Here is a 21,977-nt window from a genome sequence, read left to right on the forward strand (position 1 = left end):
AGAGTTAATTAGCCAAATAAAGAATTTCATGGATAAGGACCGTCGTCTGTCTGTAGAGACACTAAGTCCACAGTGCAATAAGTGCAACTCTATTCTATGAGAAAAAGTTGCAGGGACGAGAAAAGGCGTCCTCCACTAGGCTACAAAGTCTATTTTGAACAAGGCAGGATAATATTTTCTAGCAGATCCTGCCCAAATGTGGCAACAATATTCCATCTTTGGGCGTACCTGGCTCTTATATAGGTAGAGAATTGCATCAGCAGTGAGATATCTACTGGAGCGGTAGAAGGCTATTCAGAGAATCAAATTCGAGACGTGTTCGGAGAAGCAAGGGTATTCGAGACGGTTTCAGAGAAAGAGAGGTGCTCGAGACGTGACGAGAGAAGCACGTATTCGTGATACGTGAGTGACGTCAGAGCAGAGACGAAAAGTCACATCTGGTCGGAGAAGGAGAAATGAAATGATTAAACATTTCGAAAAAATTGTTGTTGGAAATATCTGATATAAAGGCTTTGTTAGAAATGCGTGTTGAGGTTTTTCCTTTCTGTTTTCTTGCAGAAGATTCTAAAATGGTTTTTGAGAATGTAACGACACAAATAAAAAAAAGGTGTACACCGTTGCATAAATAGTCACGAAGGGCCAGAGACCGAGGAGAGAAAGTACTAACCAGACTACTATTGAATGAGTGCGGAGAGAACTGAAATCTTGTCAACAAAATTCCAATGAAGACCAATCGTCATTGCCAGCGAGAAATTAATGGTAAACCACTGTTGCGATAACGCACATTCATTTGTAAAGGTTATCGAAACAGGTGAAGAGTACTGGAAATCCAGGGGAGACTTGTTGTCACCTAGAAGCAATCTTTGATGATGATCCCTAGCAAGTACAAATACTAATGACCAAAATCAATCGTTGTTGATGGTAAGCATTTGTTGCGATAACGCAAAGATATTTGCAAAAAGTTATCAGAAGGGGTGGTAAGTACTGGAAATTTTAGGAGACTCGTTGTCACCCAGACTCCAGGGAGCACCATCGCTTATTATCAGTGAATAATATCGCATGATTACATCCATGAGAACTCCTAGTGTGTACAAATAAAATAACAACAACAGAAAAACAACAACAATAATAATAATAATAATAATAATAATAATAATAACAACAAATACCATTGGTTGTTGCCTGTGAGACATCAATGGTAAGAGGTTGTTGCGATAACGCAAAAGTTATTTTTAATAGGAGCCTTAAATAAGTTTCCAGACATCTTTGTATAGGCCTTTAAAATTGTCGTATGCTCTTGAAATTTCGGCATGCCATTGCTATACATCTTATGAGATGACTGACTAATCTTTATGATCTCAGGTTCAAATGAACAGCTACAGCAGGAATTGGAATACACCCTACTAAAAGCTAATTGTCATAGTTAATAAATTTGAAAAATGCAATCTGGACGTAAGGAAACTTTAGAAGAACGATGTGCAATAAAAGCCTGCTTTTAAACTTGAAGAAAATACCACAAAAACGTATGGAATGTTTCAGACTGCTTTTGGGCCATCTTGCATGAATCACGCATCAGTTTTAGAGTGGCAAAACAGATTTAAGGAAAGCAGGGAATCTGCGAGGGATAATAAAGGGAGAAGTAAGGAATTCAGAACACCAGAGTTGGTTAGACGAGTAAAGAATGTCATGGATAAGAACGGTTGTGTGTCGGTTGACACACGACGGCTTTCTTTTTGCATGACAATAAGTCACAGTTTCATATCAGTGTGCGAACTATACACACAATTATTCGCAAGAAACTGAAAGGCAGAAGTTTGTCCCAAGGGTGATCATCCTTGTCGTAGACTATTTGACCAAGATGAGCACCAAATCAGTTCCTCACCCTCCCTATAGTCCAGACATTGCTCTCCGTGACTTTTGGCTATTCCTTAAGCTCAAGGAAAACATTAGAGGCTGTCGTTATGAGGCAATTGATGAGATAGAAAGCGGCTGTGACGAGAGTCATTGACACGCTCACTAAAGAGAAATTATTGGAATGGCACAGCAAGTGCATTGCAGTCGGAGGAGATTACTTCGAATGAGACGAGAGTTTTATGTATGTACTATCAATAAAAGTTCCTATATGCAAAAGTTCGGAAACTTATTGAAATCAACTTATATATATATATATATATATATATATATATATATATATATATATATATATATAAAAGTCAGCTAATTTGCCTTTCAGTGTGGTTAGATCTAACGAGTATATAACAGTTTATAACAGTTTACAACAGTTTATAACAGTTTGCAACAGTTTATAACAGTTTGCAACAGTTTATAACAGTTTCTAACAGTTTATAACAACTTAAAACAGTTTAAAACAGTTTAAAACAGTTTACAACAGTTTATAACAGTTTAAAACAGTTTATAACAGTTTAAAACAGATTATACTGTTTATAACAGTTTACAACAGTTTATCACCGTTTATAACAGTTTACAACAGTTTATAACAGTTTGCAATAGTTTATAACAGTTTACAATAGTTTATAACAGTTTACAACAGATTACACTGTTTATTACAGTAACCACACCATACTTGGCCTTCGGGAAAGATCAAAGTGTAGTATCTGTTCTTCAGATGCTGCACTTCTATTTCTCGTTCTCTTTCGGTGGAGGAGAAATCCTTCAAGACTGAGACAATTTTAATTTTTGTACCTTTTCTCCACATTAAAAAACGACCCTGGTTATACTGTTTATAACAGTTTACAACAGTTTATAACAGTTTACAACAGTTTATAACAGTTTGAAACAGATTATACTGTTTATAACAGTTTATAACAGTTTACAACAGTTTATAACAGTTTACAACAGATTATACTGTTTATAACAATTTATAAGACTTTACAACAGTTTATAACAGTTTACAACAGATTATACTGTTTATGACAGTTTATAACAGTTTACAACAGTTTATAACAGATTATGCTGTTTATAACGGTTTATAACAGTTTACAACAGTTTATAACAGTTTACAATAGTTTATAACAGTTCACAACAATTTATAACAGTTTAAAACATATTATATTGTTCATAACAGTTTATAACAGTTTACAACAGTTTATATCAGTTTACAACAGTTTATAACAGTTTACAACAGATTATACTGTTTATAACAGTTCACAGCAGTTTATAACAGATCACAACAGTTTATAACAGTTTATAACAGTTTACAACAGTTTATAACAGTTCACAACAGTTTATAACAGTTTACAACAGTTTATAACAGTTCCAAACAATTTATAACAGTTTACAACAGTTTATAACAGTTCACAACAGTCTACAAGAGTTCACAACAATTTACAACATACAATGGAACATACTGGAATTTTGATGAGGGTCTCTAAAGAACCACACCTACAACCGTTTATATTTTATATATATTTTTATTGCAGTTGTGACATGTTTCCCCAAGAGCCTGCCTTATGTGTCTACATCCTTTGTCTTTCAGCCTCCGCTTACAGGCTGAGTTGGAGCAGGCTCTGTCACGTCCTAATGATTTGGCGAGAATTCCTATACTGTCTAAAACCTCTTGTCATTGACCTGTCAGTTCCGGTACGTCATCCGCAAAAGGACACGTTTCATTCGTGCGTTCCGGTGACGTAAGCGATTAAAGAACACGTTTCCCTTACGTAACCACCGGTCACCTATCTAAATAATTATTGTTTTGGATTTCTAATTTCTTATGTTTATAGCTAATTACAATTAAATCTATAAACATATCACTTAACTTTTTACATAATTTACTTTCAGCTAAAGTTATTTTATCAAAACAATATTTCTATTCTTAGTCTAGCAAGGTCACTGTGTTGTCCGGAATCAGTGTTTCCCGGAAAGCTCTATACAACACGAGCTTCTTTAGTTATATCTTGTCGAACTCGGAAATCTTTCTGTCGAACTCGGGAATTTGCATAGAATTTCGAATGGACCTCTTTATTTACTCCACGGTGACGTCCAAGGATGGAATACTGCTGCCATATCTGGGCAGGAGCTGCTAAAAACAGCCTATCCTGCCTTGATAGAGTACAAAATAGACTTCGTGGCTTAGTGGGGGATGCCCTTTTCTCTTCCCTGCAACCTCTCTCCCACAGAAGAGACGTTGCAAGCCTATCTCTGTTTTATCGTTATTTCCATGGCAGGTGCTCGTCTGAACTCCAATCTCTGCCCCCCTCGCCAATCTTTTACAAAAACACCCGTCTAGCTGAATCCACTGTCAAAAACTTTCCCCACTCTTTATCTATGCCTAAATCAAAACGTAGATTCTATGAACAAAGTTTCTTTCTTAGAACTGCACGCCTGTGGAATTCTGTTCCGTCTGCCTGCTTCCCTCCTGACTACAACTTGGATGTCTTCAAGTCCAACGTAAACAAATTCCTGATGACCCGCCCCCTTAAGTAGACACTCTAAAAGATCCACACTAACGTACTGTACTTACAATAACCTTTATCCATGAGTGGCTTCCGGGCCTTGATAAGTGGTGACCACCTTATAAAAAAAAAGAAGCATGGTCTTGTGTTCCGTCAGCCATGCCTGAGTAGAAATTCTAAATAATTCGCAATTGTATTTTGAGTGCCGCCTGCACTAAGGATTGAACCTTCAACCTCCAGAGAAGTGTAAGTTTACAATTGAATTGCAACAAATACTTTATCCATTGCGCCTTTGCGTTGTTAAAATGACATTCAAGATAAGAACAGTAGTTCGAAGAATCCAAATTGTTTTTCGTTGCTTCTGTTGTGTTTAAGATTAAAGTAGAATGCTTGTCTGTCCGTCACGCTTACGTTTGACATAGCATTAAGTCCTCAGATTTTATGGACGTAATTTTTTTTGTCAACGATTAAAGCATTTTTTCTTTAGATCCGTTACACTTCTTTGTTGGTTAATTAATTTTCGCTTCAGAGGATATTTCGTTTTAATGTTGAGCGATCAACCACTTATGGACAAGTAGCGTATATTTAAAAGGTGGTTCAAAATTGTAAGGTGATTATTCTCTCTTAATCCGGTAGGATCATCTAAAACTGACCGAGTCAAGGAGATTTTGTTTTCTTATTATTATACGGTGTGAAAACTTTATTTGACCATAAAGAGGAAAAAAGAGGGTTTATTTGAAATATCTACCACAAAGGAAAAACGATATATAATCTCTTAAATAAATGTCACTTTGAGCACTATATATATATATATATATATATATATATATATATATATATATATATGTGTGTGTGTGTGTGTGTGTGTGTGTGTGTGTGTGTGTGTTGGGACGTTAATTGGAATCGGATTCGGGAATCGGAAAAACTGGAAAGTTTGCAGGTATCGAAATTGGTATCGCAATCGGAAAAAAAAAATATCGATGCCAAAGTGCCTTCTTTAATTATCTTTTTTTTATTTAATTTTTTTAAAGTAAAATCTACAACCGCTTATAGTAATTAGAAAATAATCAATGTTTATTGATTTTAAGCTACCAGTAAAACTAAAAACTCTCAGCTTCCTCCCACAAATGTTTTTTTTTTACATTGGAGAAAATGTGTGCACATTTAACGTGTTTTACGTTAATCTGGACGAGATAACAACTCTATAGTTAAATATTTCGAGATTTATAAAGAATCGGAATAGGGATTGGTAATAGTATTACAAGCGGCAACTTAATATGGAATTTGTACTCGTATCCGAATCGAGAAAATATTGGAATCGTTGCATCACTATTATATATATATATATATATATATATATATATATATATATATATATATATATATATATATATATATAAGTGAACGTGTCTGTGTATCCGTATGTCAGTGTGTCTGTACATTTTCCTTCGCAATAACTCTGTCAATTTTCAGTCTACACACTCGAAATTTGATATACAGCGTACTGAGATTTGGGAAAAATCTACGTTATCGGTTTTCGGCCAGAAATTTGGCTGTTAAGGGCTCAAAGTTCAACGATTTGACCTTTGAGAACTCCACCAAACTCCTCCGACAATTTTGGGTTTAAACGCTTGAAATTTTAGATACGGGTTCCTTAGACATGGATCTAACTTAATAACTTGATTTGAGCCCAAAACAATAAATGTTAAGTGGTAATAATTGGGGCCAAATTTAAGAAATTGAACATTTTTTTTATTCTTTTTTTTGCGCAGCATACACGTCCAAACACCCGGGCAACGCCGGGCACGCATACTAGTATATATATATATATATATATATATATATATATATATATATATATATATATATATATATATATATATAAGTTAAAGGTATTCAGGAAATAAACCCATAAATACAAACGAGGCTATTAAGAGTGATTAAAAGTAGAACAAAATATATTATTTTTTATTTATATAGACAAATATTACATGGTCGCTACACTGAAAATGCTAATGTGCTAATGATTCGTACAAATTTGCTTGCAAGAAACCAAAGTCACAAAATTAAAATTTTTTTTTTTTTTAACAAGATATCTTCGGTGGAAAATAAACTTTATTTCGTCGCCTAAGGATTGACTTTGTTTCTTGTAAACTAGTTTGTCCGAAACATTAACATGTTTTGTGTTGCGATTATGTAATATTTGTCTATATAAATAAATTATTATACATATATATATATATACATATATATATATATATATATATATATATATATATATATATATATTAGGCTGTCAGAGGATATTGGCTTCCAGACCTAAAATTTACCAAACATTGATGTAATTGTGTTTGCCGTTTTCCCTTTGCAAAACTCATTCATAATCTGCAAAGTCAACACACACATATACACTAATATATATATATGTGTGTGCGTGTGTGTTTGTGTGTGTGTTTGTGTGTTTGTGTTTGTGTGTGTGTTTGCGTGTGTCTGTGTTTGTGTCTGTGCTTGTGTGTTTGTGTGTGTGTTTGTGTGTGTGTTTGTGTGTGTGCTGGTGTGTGTTTGTGTGTGTGTGTGTGTGTGTGTGTGTGATCAGTTAGAAACCCCGTGAATACATGAGTATTTATATGTAGGTGCGTGTATATTTGTGAGAAAATAAACGTAGGATTATTTTTAAAAAATATATCAAGTAAAAAGTTAGGCGATTATCCTTTATCCTCACGAGCATTTGCGCTCACATTTCCGTTTATTGTTTTTATTATTTTTTTTTTATTATTTTCGTATTTGCCCGTCCCAACTAATCTATTTTCTTTAAAGCTTTTCGCCACGGTATTGAAAAACGCGTGTGCGCTCACAATAGTGACAGGCCTTCACAAACAAATAGGTTAAAAGACTAAATCCTCCTTTTGTAGATCTCCAAATTGAATTTCGTTCACCTAAGGGTCTTTGTATTTTTTTTTCTTTTTTCAAATAAGGTTATCCGTGTGGAGCTGTAAACCGAGCCACACCTGTCAGACTCCGCGTACCTGGAAATCCCCTTCCCCCCAAAAAAGATGAGAAAAATAAAAAAAAAACAAATGAATTATTTAGCGAGGAGAGAATAATAAAACGACGCCATTTTGGTTGGTCCGAAGTTGTTACGACCGACGACAATTGTCTCGTTTTAAATTGGGACAGTGAGCTGCAAACACAATCACCTTTCTCCATGATGATGAAAACTTAAGAAAACACTTCAATTTCCGGAGAAAAAAGGTGGATAAGAAATACCATTTCAATGTATTTTGGAGGAAAAAAGACTAATGCTTGTAAGATCGAGTTTCTCATTGAATGTATTTTTTTTTCTAATGAACACAAGACATTAATATAACGTGGTTTTATGAACTGAGTTTCAAGTTCGGTCTCTTTTTTTGCTTTGGCGATAATGAACTTTTTAGGGTAAATTAATTGATTCGTCGATTTTATATATATATATATATATATATATATATATATATATATATATATATATATATATATATATATATAATCGACGAATGTATATATAAAATCGACGAATATATATATATATAAAATACAAATTACAATTAAATTTACCAAAATGATCCAAGATGGTAAAATTAAAATATAATATGAATATTAAAGAATTAATATTTATAAAATTATCTCAGACAGATGTAAAAGCTCGATAAAACCAAATAGGAGATAGAGCTTATAATACGAGCATGTAAAAAAAAAAAACTTAGAAAAAGAGTTAAAACATATTTAATCTGAAAAGGAAACACTTGATAAGTGGATAGTTCTTAATCAGCGGAGTGTGTGTGTGTGTGTGTGTGTGTGTGTGTGTGTGTGTGTGTGTGTGTGTGTGTGTGTGTGTGTGAAACAGCGAAACAGTACTGTATGTGGATGACTATGTATATATTATATAGTAATCCACATATAGTACTGTTTCGCTGTTTTGCAGCTTATCAGTGCGGATAGACAGGCAACTGCCCTAGGCCAGGATATATATATATATATATATATATATATATATATATATATATATATATATATATATATATATATATAAATTACAATAAGTTTACCAAGGTAATCAAAATGGTAAACTTAAAATATATTATAAATATTAAAAGGTTAATATTTACAAGTAAAGTAATCTCAACCAGATGTAAAAGCGCAATAAAACCGAAAAGGAAATAGAGCTTATAATATGAACAAATGATTAATAAAACTATGTTTTTAACTCTTTTTCAAGATGTTTATTAACATGCTTTATTAACCATTTGTTCATATATATATATATATATATATATATATATATATATATATAACTACTTCATTTACTCACATAAACCTTATATACGAAAGTATAGATTTATGCGTAACCTTTAAGTATTTACTTCAAAAGTGCTCAATACGTAGGTAGAGCTAGTTAGTAATTTATAAAATATATATGGCGATTAAGCTACACTGAATATTCTGCGTTTCATCCACTATAGGATTCGTCAGGCTTATGCGCGAATTCTGTGGTTGCTTCTTGTTTTTATATATGTTGAGGATTTCTAGTTAGCCAATCAGCTTTCTAGTATCCACCGCGCCCCTTCCTATCAGCCAATGGGCATGCATTTTATCGAACAAAGGATCTGTTTTAGAACTAGGTTAGTGGTTTAAGGTAGACGTTTTCCTTCCTTTGATTGTGAACATAGTTGTTTGCTATGTCTTGTCTACAGTTTAATAGATTTTGAGGTTCTTTAATGTACAGGATAGCAAATTTTTCATGGAGGCATAATTTACATTGGTCGTCTAAATGTCTGCACGTGGTAGCTTGTCTCATTATTTTCCATTCTACTACCGGATAATCTTACAGTTGTTGCAAAAATTCAGAGATGATAATTAAAGCACATAATAACAAAATACTAAATGAAAACAATGTAAACAACAACAAAATAAACAATAAAAAAGTAGACACCATGACAGAAATAAAACCAACACTAGCAGAAATAATAATAATAATAATAATAATAATAATAATAATAATAATAATAATAATAATAATGATAACAATAATAATAATAATAATAACAAACCAACCCTGGACAAGAACAACCATACCATAAATAAAAATACTAATAACGAACAAGATAAATGCAATTGTAGACACCGCACACTTTGCCCAGTCCAAAATAAATGCCTAACAAAAAGCGTAGTTTATCAAGCAACAATATTTGCGAAAGAAAACCCGAATAACAAGAAATATTACATAGGCATGACTTCCTTAGATTTCAAAACCCGATACTATGACTACAAAAGTACATTAAAAAAAAACAAAAAAACATCGTATAAAAACAACACTAGCGAATAAATACTGGGAACTCAAAGAAAGCGGACATTCGCCGGTAGTCGAATGGAAAATAATAAGACAAGCTACCACGTGTAGGCATTTAGACGACCCATGTAAATTATGCCTTCATGAAAAATTTGCTATCCTGTACTTTAAAGAACCTCAAAATCTATTAAACTGTAGACGAGAAATAGCAAACAACTGTGTTCACAAAATAAAACTTACTCTAGGATAGCGATACAAAATAGCTTTAAAACTAACAATGACAATAGAAAATAAACAAACAAATAAATAAATTAAATAAACATGAATATACATAAACGATCACACATATATGTATATATATGTATATATATATATATGCATGTGTGTGGGTACACATAGGTATATTTATATATATATAAAAAAAGGAAGGAAAACGTCTACCTTAAACCACTAACCTAGTTCTAAAACAGATCCTTTGTTCGATAAAATGCATGCCCATTGGCTGATAGGAAGGGGCGCGGTGGATACTAGAAAGCTGATTGGCTAACTAGAAATCCTCAACATATATAAAAACAAAAAGCAACCACAGAATTCGCGCATAAGCCTGACGAATCCTATAGTGGATGAAACGCAGAATATTCAGTGTAGCTTAATCGCCATATGTATTATATATATAGGACATGTCTAGCTATATTATTTGATTGAAGGTTCAGGAAAATCTTCTTTACGCGTTACCAAGTAAAACCATCCCGGTATCGTCCCATATGAAACTCATTAATCCTTAGTCTCGAGTAGTATTTGGGCCTTGATAAACAGTGACCCTTCTTCTCAATCACAAAAAAAGAAACACCGAGAACAGTATTTAATATTTAAACATGATTGGAATAATATCTAAATTTAAGTATGTCAAACTAACAAGAATTATATTTCAAACTGAAGTTTGATGGACATGACGGACCAACCAAAGAATAAACATTTTTCTATGGATACTCGGATGCACATAAAAAAAATGCGTTCATTTAATTTTTGCCTTTTATGCAGGATATCCGATTTCAAACGTAAATTTGACCGACATTGCATTCTGTTGATAGACAAAGCTTCGTTCTGCAATGCAAGGACGCACAAAAAGCGAAAAAAAAATGGGAAAACGTATTGACAACAACGACGACGCCGAGTTTGGAAAGGAGGATTTAGATGTGAGTTTTGAATTAATAAAGTTTCAAAAGATTTATTTATTACCCTACATGTAAAAAAGGGAGGGAGCTTTGTATATGTAAGGGAACAGATAATGTTGTCGTTGCACATAAAATTGTGACATCTCAATTTTATTTCAGAAATAGAAAAGAAAAACAATAAGAAAAATGTAGCAAAATCGCCAATGCTAAGAAAGGGAAATCTAAAAGCATTTCTTCAAGAAAGTTAGACATTTTAGTTATGGAAGACCATAAAGACAAATATTCTAGCCTTACACAATGCATCTAATGCGACAGGTTGGAAAACGAAGTACGAGACGAACGAGCTCAATAAGCTACTTTTTTCTTTCTTTGTCAGGCTTGCTCTGTTTTCTTTTTATTTAATTTTTTCATAATCTTTGGTGTCGTATCGGACGAATGTTAAAAGCAATTTTAGTTACTACTATTTTTCTTTCTTCACTTTGTTGAGATTCTTACTTGTCATCAATTGTCAGTTATAAACCCTAAAAATAAAAACAAACTCCAATTGAAACCAAACAGCCAACTGTAGTACATCCCTAGATGTGCCGTTGCCATTACACATAGAAATCACTATTTTCACTGGTTTAAGCAAAATAGATGTTCGGCGTTTTTAGAAGTATTCGCAACCACTGCAAAGGGTTATGGAAAACGCGAGAGGGTTTTTTGTCCAAATTGTCAAAACGTAAAAAAAATAGTTGAGCAGAAATTTGGTTCACACTTGTTTTGGCGCATAACAAACATGGTTTTGAACAGATTCGTATATTCAATCGCAACCATAAACAATGGTTCTGAAGTAATTGCCTCAGCATCCGATAAACAAAACTCTTGGCTAAAAACTTGGCATTAAACTCTACCTTGTGTGACCAGAGTCGCCTGCACTTTGAATTTCCTCACAAGACTGAAAATACTTTGAGCGGCATCCATATATCTGTCGGAGACGTTGCCACACTTGATTCTATTAATGGAAAAGCAACTAACCCTGACAACATTCCAATCATAGTGATAACCGGAACTAACTCCTATACTAAGTTGTTTTAACGCTGCATTACGGAGAGATTCTTCACAACTACCTGGAAAACTTCGACGGTCTGCCTGGTACTTAAAAATACGAGGGATCATTCCTCTGCTTCTCGGTACAAATCAATAAGCCTCCTGAGCGTAATGAGTAAGTTAATTGCGTCTGTGATAAAAAAGTTGTCAACCACCTCAGCAAAAATAACATATTCACCGACAAGCAATATGGTTTTCTGTTATGAGAGATCAACAGCTGATGTGCTGACGGTAATATCACACAGGATCAGTGAATATATTGAGTGTGGCCTCGTTTTAGAGAAATATCTCTTGTTATATCTAAGGCATTTGATAAGGTTTGACATAAAAGTCTACTTCACAAAATTTCCAACTCCGGAATTGCTGGAAATGTCTTCTCAACTATCAAAATACTTTCTCTCCGATAGGTTTAATCAGGTAGTCGTGGATAGGCAGAAATCCGAAGCTCACAGCATTAACACTGGCGAAACTCAGGTATCCATCCATGGCCCAACTCTCTTTCTCATCTTAATCTCCCAAATCACATTCTGAGATCTTTCATCGACATCTATGTAGACCAGTGGTTCTCAACCTTTTTTTTTACTCATGGAACCCTTTTCCCTTCTTTTTACCTTGGTGGACCCCTTCATAACTATTAGTCATAAGACAATCTTTTATTTTTCACTAATATAAATTTTGAGGTTTTAATAATCAAAGAAATATTATATAATTAAGCTTTATTTTTAAATAAAAACTAATTTAATGAAAATAAAGTATTCTACAACAACTATAATAATAATAATAATAATAATAATAATAATAATAATAATAATAATAATAATAATAATAATAATAATAATAATCTAAATTAGAGTGATAATAATTCTTTACCAATAGCTTGTATGTTTGTAAGGTTTTGCCTGTGGACCCCCAGAAATATTCAATGGGCCTGTGTGCAAAATTTAAACAAAATGGAAGACGTACTTATTGAGAAAAGAGCGACAGAAGAACGGACGAGGATGAATTTACAGGTCCACCCTCCTTTTGTCGGGGGGTGGGGGAGAACGTTACCTTAATATAAAATGGAACAGCTTAATACACGTGTTCAGAACAAAAGTACGCAATCATAGAAATTGCGAGTTCTATATTAATAACACGATAAGTGTAGATTTACAATCGAATCAAGAAAATGTGGACTCCGGTTGAGAACACCTGATGTAGACGATACTACCATCTCTGACAACACTTCAAAAGGCCGGCATTGACGAGGATCTTTCTGAATCTCTCCTCTGAGATGCAGCATGTTGTACAATGGGGTAAAAATGGCTCGTTCATTTTTATCTTTTCAGCATCAAATCTCCACCTGACCTCAATTGAGATGAACGACTCTTGACATTTCTGAGACTGACTTTCACTTTTGACCTGAAATGGAAGACCATTACCAAAATCACAAGAAAAATGATGGAATCATTCTCCCCCCCCTCGCTCCCGACGATATTCCCTACCTGATGGGATACTTTTGCCACATATTGGAGGAGGGCTCCTAAGAAGACCCTTTCCTACCATGACATGGTATAAAACCTGAATTTAATGGGCGAGGACCTTTTGCCTCCCTACCTCCTCTTTCTCACAGAAGACGTCACAAGTCTATATCCGCTTTATCGTTATTTTCATGGTACGTCCTCCACTGAGCTCTAATCCATGATCCTCCATGTAAAACGTTTTTTTTTTAGCAAATATTCGTTTACCTACAACATAATGCAATAACTCTACACCTGACGACAATTTACTCAAAACCAGAAATGCTGTGTACATTTTCAAGTGTCCTATAGGAGAATGTGTCTCCAAAAACAACATGTACATCGCCATGACTAAATTAAATGTCACCTGCCTTCCCCTAACATCTCCATCTACCAACACCTTGTAGCACATGACAACCCCTAGAACGAATTTAGAAATATATTAATTAAAAACACCACCATTTTAGCCATCTCATATTGTGATCTGCGCCTCCCAATTATTGAAACCTTACTCATTCGCATGAACAAATCAACCATCAATCGGGCTCAATATGAGGGAGAAGGCACGCTTAAGTGATTTTAATGATTTTAAACGATTTTAATCGACTTTGCAATAAATTGACCAAACGCAATTTTAAATTCATCACTTGCTTGAAGACGACTCATAGAAGTCAAAAGCGTCGGGACTATGGCAAATTTCTTTTTATACTCGAACAGAACTTTCAAAGGGAAAAATGGATGGCAAGAAAAACAAACATGTTTTGGGAAAAATAGAAAAACCGAATGAAATTATTAAAATAATCAACGTTTCGTCCTTATTTCAGATATTGAAGTAAAAATGCAAGAAAAGAAAAAGTCATAGATCATACGAAAAAGTGAACAGTTTTTGAATCCTACCCATGTCGGGAAGGACAAACGTATGCGTTCGTATGAGAAGGTTGGGTTGTTCGATGTCTATATATACACTTTTAAAAATACATTAAATAAATATGTACACTTTTTTTTCTAAACTTATTCATTTTGTTGCAATATTTAAGGAAAAACGGTTAGCCGGGATCTGTTTTGATATTTTGTTCTTTGATTATTATTTTCCCCATTCTAGGGGCTAAATGGTAGAAGCCCTTTCTTTGCGTAATAGTATTAGTGTTTAATATTAGTGCTGATTCTAAAAGTCTTCTTTTAGCTCTATCTATCACGTATTTTATAATTTTTGCATGATCTAAATTAAATGAATGATCGTGTTCTGCACAATGGCAAAAGAGTGCATTTAGGGCGTTACCATTCCTTATATCTCTTCTGTGTTCGTAAAGTCTTAATTTCAATTTTCGCTGTGTTTCACCTATGTACGCTTGTTGACAGGAAAAAAAGTGTACATATTTATTTAACGCATTTTTAAAAGTGTATATATTGACATTGAACAACCCAACCTTCCCATACGCACACATATGTTTGTCCTTCCCGACATGGGTAGGATTCAAAAACTGTTCTCTTTTTCGTATGATCTATGACTTTTTTCTTTTCTTGCATTTTTACTTCAATATCCTGAAGATGTCCTCTGAAATAAGGACGAAACGTTGATTATTTTAATAATTTCATTCGGTTTTTCTATTTTTCTCAAACCATAACGTCAACCACCGCTGGTATTTTTATTTTTATTTTATATATATATATATATATATATATATATATATATATATATATATATATATATATATATATATATACAGGGTGGCCGAAAAGTCCCAGGACACTGGCCGAAAAGTCGAGACAACTCATTATGGGGTTTAATTAAAGGTCAAGTTTCTGGTATTAGATACGAAACCATTGATCAGCTAAAGCATGCGATTATTGCAGTTTTTGCAAGCGTGTCAAGGAATTCTCTAAAGAAATGGCACAAAGAACCTGGGGGCGAATGGAATTGTGCAAGAACAACGAGGGCCAACATACTGATCCCCTAGACCACTAAATTACTCTAGTTATTTTCTGCTTTGTTTCTAATAAAGTTCTCTTATTTTGTTGAATATATATGTTTTCTGTGTGTTTCATTAAAAAATACTGTGTTTTATTAAAAATACATGTATAGTGTCCTGGGACTTTTCGGCCACCCTGTATACTTGCTGTACATAGCAGATGTTGCCAGGTAAAAGACATATTGTCGGGCGAAGGATTTAGTAATGACATACTATTTAAGATACACTAAATATCCCAAGTTTTTATGATTTCTTGAAAGTTGACCATATTTTGGATTTTTGGCCACATAAAACATAGCCATCTTCATCTATGAAATTCAAATAGCGAAATCAAATCTCATAGTTTAAAGGGAAACTTACTTCCGTTTTCAAACGCAGCGGATGTCGGTTATAATAATAATTAAAAAATAAATTAAATATAAATTAATAATAAATAAAATCAATCAACTTTGTTTAAAACTTAGAGTCTCCCACTGCTATTAATACTTTTAAAATATTAAATATGTGTTGATTTTAAATCCGTAGATTATCCCTCATATGTGTGGCTTTACATTTGAAGAAAATATCTGCACATTTAAATGTGTTTTTACGGTAATCGGAAAAATAACAATTTTATAATTTAGTATTTAGAAATTAATAAACCATTAAAATCGGAATCGTTAATTGTATTGGAATCGCCTATCACTAATTACTGACTAAAATAAAATGAAATGAAATCCAATGTACTCGTAAACATTTGAAATTGCGAATTGTCAGTTGTACTCCTAAAAAAGCCTCGGAATGCTAAAAAGAAACAGAAATTTAGGGTCTATTTCTTAATTGATGTTTAACATATTGTTAAAATTTCAAAACTATTTCAATCTTCAAAAAGAGATTCTACTTCCATTTTGTTATATTATGACTAAATAGAAGTAAATATAGCCCACATTACACTCTCTTATGTCTACTGTCTGTGCTAAAACATCATAATGATCGGTTTATTAGTTTAAACATGTACACATGCCTAATTAACTTAGATCGATACGCGTTCGTACAGGAGTCGCGGTGGGGGTTCATTTATTTGTTATTGACTTTCTTGAACACAGAAAGATGGGGAGGTCAGCAAGGCAAACCTTTTCAAGAAAGTTTCTTTCTGTTTTGATCTGTTTTTGAATAACAATTTCTTTTCTAATTATCGTACTGAAATTGTTATTATTATCCGCCAAGATGGGTTTATAAGTAGGATTATTTATAATCTGATTGTCCGTTTTATTCTATTCTAAATAGAGAGTTAAGATATCAGTTCTTGGAAAATTTTTAAGATTTCAAAAATTCAAAAAAACAAAAGACAAAAAACCTATTTTTTCTTTTATTTATTTATTTTATTTTTTTCTTTTATTTATTTATTTGTGGACTATTATCCTTATCTTTACAGTTGTTGTTTCACCACGTTTCGGCTAACTATTCATCTGGCCTTCATCAGGTGGTTTACCGGGACGGGATACGAATGCGTGGCGCAGTGAATAGAGACACTGAGCCTCTACAGTTCCAGGTGATCATTGTCTGAAGATAACGCTTTCAATCCTACCTAAAGCAGGCCAGAGTATTAGTTGGTCAAAACGTGGTGAGACGACAACAACTATGGAAGGCAGTAATTACTGAAAATTCCTATTCCGTCGCGGTTAACCACCTGACGAAGGGCAGAGAAATAGTTGGCCTTTGGTTTGGTTTCAAGTGAGAGCCACATCATGCCACCTCACATCTTCGATCCGGCTTGAAAATCAACACTAAAGTGTTCCTGGATGAGTGTGGTGATCCCCTGGATCAATCATGGCGGCACGACTGGGTGCCGACCCACAAATCCAAAGAGATGCTGGCTTGGTTTCAGAATGTAATGTGGCCGTTACAAACAAACAAAAGGCAGTAAATAAATAAATACCTGCTTCGGCATTTTTCTTGTTTTTCATTGCCATTATTTTCGGCGCCACAAAAAAAAAAGCCTCTCGCTGCCACATGTCCTTTTAGCCTGAAGAGCGGCTTTCTTCTTCCCACCGCACGTCGGCCGCAGCCAAGCCAGTGCTCGCCTGCGATTTAACACGTCCATTTCCTTCTATGTCGTCTTTTGACACTACACCAACCATTTCTCGTCTTCGTCTTTACACGTCCATTCCCCTCGACGCTGACTTTGTTTCTCTCGCGAGCGCGTGTTGCATTTCTCTCCTTTCTTTCCTTCCTCTTCTCACACACGCTTTCTAATTTGCATATACGTGGTTTTCTTCTGCTGCTCCTACTGCTGCTAATCTCTTCGCAATTGCCTGCTGCTGTTTACACTTTCCATGCTTTGCTGCTGCTGATAGTTTCTACTACGCTCACAGGCTCTCTATTACAAGGAGGAGTGCTATGACTTCGTGCCCTTCTCTCACTGGCAACCCTCCTTCCCCGATTTGAACCAGCTGGACTACTTCGTTTGATCATACAACGAGCACATCACATAACAAACATGACCTCCTACAACATCAAAGCCAGCCTGATCGCCGCCTTTCGCCGTGTATTCGCTGAGCTCCAGTCAGTGCTTGTTAAAAAGGCGTGCTCGCAGTTTTAGACCCGTATCGAGCGGTGATTAAGGCTGAAGGCGGCTACATAGAATAGTTTTCAGCTCTCCTACATAACCCACTTAGCTGAATTGATTTTTTTTTCAATAAAAATTTTAAAATAAAGCTGTAGTGTGAGTTTTCTTTAGAGTGACAAATTTATTGTTTCACTCTCTCTCTCTCTCTCTCTCTCTCTATCTTTATCCTTCTCCATATATATACACACAGACACACAGACACACAAACATATATATATATATATATATATATATGTATATATATATATATACGGCGTAAATATCAAAAAATACAATGCAACTACTTTTCAGATTTGTTCGAATTCATGTAATCATGCCACATTTGGTTTTTCATTTTTAAGTTTATGAATTTTTGTTACATAATAATTATATGATTCTTTCTACGCTAGGAAACAGATGATGTCAATATTTTAACATGCTGAAAAAAAACATTAAAATAAACATCTTGGAATTTGGTATATAGACATTTTGTTATCTCTCTCTCACTCTCTCTCTCTCTCTCTATATATATATATATATATATATATATATATATATATATATTACACAGGCATCACCACATTATCAAGGCCAAGATGCCACTCAAGGATAAGGGTTAAAGAGTGTACAGTAGAAATTGGAAAATATAGTAATCATTAGTAATTCAGTAAATTTGTTAACTTATATGGAACGGCTCATCAAGAACTTATTTACGTATGACTTGAAGACAACCACACTGTACTCAGCCGGAAAGCAGGAAAACCGAAAACAATTCCACTGGCGTGCAGCTCTAAGAAAGAAGCTCTGTTCATGGAATCTACGTTTAGGTTTAGGCACAGATAAAGAGTGGGGGGGGGAATTATTGATAGTGTTTACAGCTAGACGAGTGTTTCTTGTGAAAGTTTGGCGAGGGGGGACCATAGACTGAGGCTCAGTCGAACACTTTCCATGAAAATAACGATACATCAGAGATAAGCTCGCAACATCTCTTCTGTGAGATAGAGGTTGCAGGGAAGAGAAAAGGACATCTCCTACGAGGCTAGAAGTCTATTTTGAACTCTATCAAGGCAGGACAAGTTCTTTCTAGCTACTCCTGCCCAGATATGGCGATATTATTCCATCCTTGGACGTACCTGGCTCTTATATAGATAGAGAATTGCATCAGCAGTGAGATATCTACTGGATCGATAGAAAGATCCCACCATTTATCCAGCGGCCTTGGCAACAGATTTGGTGTACGTGTTCCATTTAAGATCAGGAGTAATTGTCAAGCCCAGAAGCTTGTCAAACTTGAGGCCTCCTGAAGACGAGAGCCATTCATTTCAATTGATGCCAGATGTAGATCAGAATGTTGATGATGTAAAGAGAGAAGCTTGGTTTTAGATGCATTAAAAGTAACCAGTCACTCCTTTCCCCATTGTATCAGGAGAGAGAATCAGAGAGAACTTGGTCGTTTACTGTCTTAGATGTGCTACCATAAATGGTAGTGTCATCAGCATAAATGTCTACAAATGATGTAAGGGTGTGATTTGGAAGATCATTAATGTAGATCAGGAAAAGAGTTGGGCCCAGGATGGACCCCTGAGGGACATCAGCATTAATACTGTGAGCTTCTGATTTTTGCCCCTACTCTTATGAACCTATCAGAAAGAAATGATTTAATAATTGAGAAGACTATACAATAGCTAGAGATCTTGTGAAGTAAACCTTTATGCGATACCCTATCAAAGGCCTTAGATATGTCAAGAGCAATTGCCCTAGAAAGGTTGCCTCCATCGAGAGATTTTCTAATCCTATGAGATATAACTCTAAGCACATCTGTTGTAGATCTAACAGAACGGAAACCATATTGTGTGTCACTAAGAAGGTTATTTTAGTTGAGATGGTTAATTACTTCTGTATTTAACACAGATTCCAGCAACTTACTCATGACGCACAGGAGATTTATTGGCCTGTACTGAGAGGGGGATGAGCGATCACCTGAATTATTAAATACAGAGCATACTGATGAGATTTTCCAGGGTGATGGGAAACTATTCTCTTTAAGATAACGTTTAAACAGTTTTGTAAGTTGTAAGTATGGGCGCTAGTTCTGGTTGAAGTTTTTTGAGTACTACAATTGGAATACCGTAAGGGCCAGTTGCTGTACTGGAATCAAGGTTTTTGATTAGCTTGGTAACATCACGTACAGATATACGTATATCACATAGCGTGTTTTCTGATACAGGAGGAAATATTGGGGGTTGGCGGCCTTGGTCGCAAAGGGTAGAATTAGCTGCAAAGTTCTTGGCAAAGAGTTTGGCTTTGTCTGATGCTGACGATATATATATATATATATATATATATATATATATATATATATATATATATATATATACTGTATAAACAAAACCAAGACTCCAAAAAAGGAATTGATAGCAACAAAAAGTGTGTTTCATTGTAAGTTACAATTGTTTCAAGACCGGTTGGACAATGCTTGATATTTTTTAAGTCTTGGTTTTGTTAATACAGTATATCAATGCTCAATCATGAAATATTTACTTGTTAAGTCATCTCTTTTTGGCTTAAAATTCATTGGTATATGAAAATTTACTGAATTTACGAACCCAGTAAAATTCAGTATAATACAAACAAGTATATATATATATATATTATGTGTGGAGGTGTATGTGTGTCTATGTGTGTTGGGGTTATATGTGCATATATGCCTATGTGTGTATGTGTGTATATACATGTGTGTATGTGTGTATATATGCATATATTTATATTCATATATATATTTATAGAGAGGGAGGGGGAGAGAAACACATGCAAAAGCGACATTTACCTGGAGATGTTTCGGTCAGTAAGCACTACAAGTACAATAACCCCAAGAAACGAATTTAGTCCTTTCTTTAGGTGTTTATATTGAAGTAATTTATTCTAATGTATACAGTCGTTAGAAAGGCTCAGGATAATATGCTTCGCCAGTGTTCTTACTCGTTAATTATTTGGTTATATAACTGAAATATATAAAAATATAATTACGCTAGTGATTCTATTTATATATATATATATATATATATATATATAAATGTATATATTTATATTTTTATATTCATATATATATATATATATATATATATATATATATATATATAAATTTCTATCGTTAACTTTTTTTTGTTATAAATTAGCAGAGTTTGTTTAAGAACTGTTTCATGCGGAAAAGTAGAGTCGTATGTCTGAGGTGATTGTCTGGTTTGCGAAATGCTTTCACGCTTCCCCTACCCGTTTTAATATACATAAACATTGTACCTTTTTATACAGTTATGGGTATATACATATGCATATACATGCATGTTCGCATTTGTACATGTGAGTGCGAAAAACTAAAACCGTTTATGTTTAATTATCATCGAAAATGTCCCGGCTGTTCGGTTGGTATCACTGATGCCGTTGTCAGGTCCGATGTCGCGCACGTCGTCTTATGCATCGGAAAGCAACTCTTCATGAGAAACGCATAAATATTGCGAGTAAAAAGAAGGCATAAACAAGCTGTTCCATAAAAATCGGTCAAGTATTAAGAAGCAAAGAGATTCTTTTCCGCACGATAAACTTAACTAATAAAACACCAGAAAAAGATCTTAAAATCCATCGCCCGTATTTGCCCTCTTTCAGTTCGACTACGTTTGAACAGGTTTTTTAAGGGTCAATTTTTGACGCATTTTTGACTCTCCGATGAAAGTGTTTCCGTCAGCCACTACATTAGGATACATAAAATTAAAAGTAACATTTATTTGTTATATATTCGTTTTATAACCATTTTTTTCTTTCGAATCTGTGTGGATTTCATAACAAACCCGATTTTTGTAATGTTTTTATATTTAATGTTTGAAATATTTCTACACCAGTAATTTTGTTTATATTATCATTCGTT

This window comes from Euprymna scolopes, chromosome 28 (assembly GCF_053919585.1).
Source record: "Euprymna scolopes isolate OS-2025 chromosome 28, ASM5391958v1, whole genome shotgun sequence".
In the NCBI taxonomy this organism is placed as follows: Eukaryota; Metazoa; Mollusca; class Cephalopoda; order Sepiida; family Sepiolidae; genus Euprymna; species Euprymna scolopes.